Source organism: Frankliniella occidentalis, unplaced genomic scaffold, assembly GCF_000697945.3.
Source record: "Frankliniella occidentalis isolate FOCC.00 unplaced genomic scaffold, Focc_3.1 Scaffold596, whole genome shotgun sequence".
Classification (NCBI taxonomy): domain Eukaryota; kingdom Metazoa; phylum Arthropoda; class Insecta; order Thysanoptera; family Thripidae; genus Frankliniella; species Frankliniella occidentalis.
Window position 1 is genome coordinate 60,559 of NW_026267712.1, and position 3,619 is coordinate 64,177.

Here is a 3,619-nt window from a genome sequence, read left to right on the forward strand (position 1 = left end):
TTATCTTATTATAATCACATTTTTTTCCTTCGCTTGGGTAGGGGTTCATCACTGACATCTAACATTTTATTCACAGCTTCTGTATTCCCCGTCCTTTTTCTTACATTCAAGTCCCTGCACTGATCAATTTTGCTATCAGTGAAATCAAATTCTTCTGCATTTGGATTGTGTTTACCACCCAGACTTGCACGCTGCTTACCAAAGTATTGCTCCAAGGGGTCCTGGTTAAACACACGAGCATTCACAAATTTAGCTTTTTCTACTTCAAGCATATATTGAACTGCCCCAGTAAAGCCTCTTACTGTAATCTCTATCCCTTCCAGAGTAGCTCTTGCCAACATACACTTTTCCTTTTCCTTCTTGGTTAATTTCTTATTTTTCTGGACCTCCTCCTTCCATTCTTGCAGGTATTCAAGAAACTCTTTTAGTTCTTGAAATCTACTATCATTAGCATCAGTATACGGTTCAAGTCTCTTGTTAGCTGTTCTCTTGCCATGCTGGGTGTGGGCTCCATTCAGACAGTCAAAGAAATTGTTCACTAACTCAATAAAATTTATAGTTTCAGCCGTGCCTTTCCAATTTCTTGTTTTCAAATCCATGGCAACAGTGTGACTCATTATTTGTGCAGCATACAAAACCTTCATACATGAATAGCTGTTCAAATACACATTGACACTGTTGAGCTTATAATTCTGCCTCCAGGTATTTTCATGGTCAGTTAAATATAATCGAACTATTGTGCTCGAAACTATAAATTCTTTGTTTTTTGTTAGAAGTCTCTTTGCTTTGGGATGAGTGCCAGACTTTGCGAAACAATTCCTAATAGTTTTGAGCAAGTGTGGGGGATCAGAAATAAAAAATATTTTCCTGTCAGGACAGCATAAATTAACTGTATCAAATACAATTCTTTCTGAGGGTTTATCTGATGGCACTATAGTTGCAGGTTGGTGCATCTTAAAAAATCCCCTGTTCACAGAACTACCATCACAAACAATAGACAATATTTTAACACCAGCCACTTCACATCTTGTAATGACATCCCATGTTCTGTCATACAAAAATTCTTGAGTAGGGGCACTAGCAGCAAAAGAAGCAATGACAACTTTAACATCATTGCACACTCCTTTCAACATGTAAGCCAACATTGTTTTAGCCACAGGGGGCTCCTCAATCCTGTCTTCACTATTGACCTTCTTCGTAAGTAACATAATTTCTTCCTCAACTTCATTTAATTTGACATAGCCAACCATCTGACCCGTTGACTTCTGGTATACTAATTTCTGAGAGATGTGAATCTCGTCCATGAGCAAGTTGTGGAAATGTTGATAAGAATTTTCATACTTTCTTATGTGTTCAGAAACCTTTTCTATTTTGTGTGGTTTCACTCCGTGCACTCTCTCATCCACATGACTGTAATCATATAGAGTGCGGTCTGATGGAAAACTGAGTCCTGCACATCTGAGGCTGTCCAGTGCACTACTTGATTGTGATTTGAGAAGAAGTGCCAGCCTGATCATGGCTGGGTGCCATCGCATCCCTTTGGCACTCTTGCATGAGGCTGCCTTCTGCTGCTGCTGAATAAAGAGGGCTTGAAGTGGAGTAAGCTTTGATGATGCAAGTGTGTCATATAGGCTCTCACTTAAATCAGTATCAACAACAACACCATCTCTTTGAAGAAGTAGGGCGATACGTTTCCTATAATGATCAATTTTCCTATCTTTAATTCTGTTGGAATGATGTAATTCTTGCAACTTGTGTAACTTCTGTTCTTCTGTTAGGAGCACATTTGGAGTGTTGGGGTCAAAACCAACACCAGCTCGAGCAAGTTTCTTTTTCTGAAACTTTGAAGTTAATTTATGGCACTCTGAGCAACGCCACTTTCTAACTGGTACAAGCATTTCACACTTTGTAGCCCTAAAAGTTTTTTCATACCTACTTTCATCAAAACAGTTATTGTCCACACTACCATAATTATCACTTTTCCACAAATGTTCATACACTTCCTTATAGTCTGCACCAGCACAAATTTCAAAACTCCTAACACACATAACAATGGCTAAACTTCTATCAACAAAAGCTCTAACAGAACTGTCACTCAATACAGTTGGCTGTCCTCCATGAGAAACTATTTCTTGATGAAGAGCTGAAGGTAAAGCACGACGATGAGCAGTAACTCTCACAGTGCCATCAAACCTCATGAAGACACTCCGCTGTATAGCCTTATCACTTCCCCTTGAAAGCAGTAGTAGGTGAACTCCTTGGTTATCAAGAAATGAAATCCAATCCTTTGGCAATACTGCTTTCAAAAAATTAATGAGCTCTGTGGTAGTCCCAGCAGAAGGAGGCTGCTGAAAAAAATAACAATACTTAATCTTATGTTTAAAGAGGTAGCTGGGAGGTAGGTGGGATGGGATGAAACCCTAAAAGACGGCTCAACCCTAGCTGACGATACTATAAGGATGCTTCCTATCAAGGCTCGTCAAACAGTCCTCTTGTTTGAACAAAGGCTACACTACAAAGAAAATGTTTTAAAAAAATACTTACCTCTCGAGATGGTCTTCATACGTGCTGCGCAATACACTCCGCGGCCTCTCATACACACGGCGCGCGAACCTAACCCTCCCCCGCCAAAAGTGCCCACCCACGATCCCATAGGGAAGCAAACGGGAAGTCGGCTGCCTTAACCACTCGGCCACCCTGACACAAATTTTGTGTGATGCCTATTGCGAAATAATGAGATGATTCCGGATTTCCTTCAAATAGGTTTGAATGCACATCGCACAAAACTGTCATACATACTAGCTAAATGTACGCCAGACCACGTCTCGCGTAACAGGCTTCGCGATATCTCACGAAACACTGTTACGCTGCAACGCGCCTGGCGCACATAAAGCTAGGCCTGCGGCGCTGACACCCAAGACGGGGTAATAGGAGTGTATATACAATTTTTCGAAATGAAGTATTTTTAACGATTTAAAGGACCATTTGATCATTTTCACCTCATTTTTGCAAAGAAATGCCCCCTAGCACCTAAACAGTACAAGATAGAGCCAAACGGACGAAATTTCCGCCCGTAGGGCGGTACTTTGACGAGTTACCCCTTAGGAACCCGTAAAAAATATATTCGATAAAAATACATACTGCGACCTGTAGTTTTTGATTTTTTAAAAGCCAATTTTTGAGCTAGGATGCTCATCTTCGATCTCGATCTGTCTTTTTATGATACAAAACGACCCTGAAAATCCCAGGTCGCTATCTTAATTCTTTCTCGAGTTATCGTGCGGACAGACAAACAGAATGAAACTTTTCCGGTCAGTGGAGTTATGGGCTTCGCTAATCGCTCAGCCAAAAAGTATCGCTCAAATGAGTGATGGTCATCACAAATGTAAGCAATGAATTTAATGATGTACTTTTAGTAGTATGAGTGCCCCAATGTTGCGGTCGGCCATCTTGGTGCCCCATTGTTGCGGTCCGCCATTTTGTTCAGGGATGCTAACCCAAACCTAATTTTTTCAAAAGGGTATCTTTTTGACGTCTAACCTAACCTAAATTTTTGGAAAGGTTATCTTTTTGACGCCTAACCCAAACCTAACATTTACATTTTGTCCCCCAATGTCAC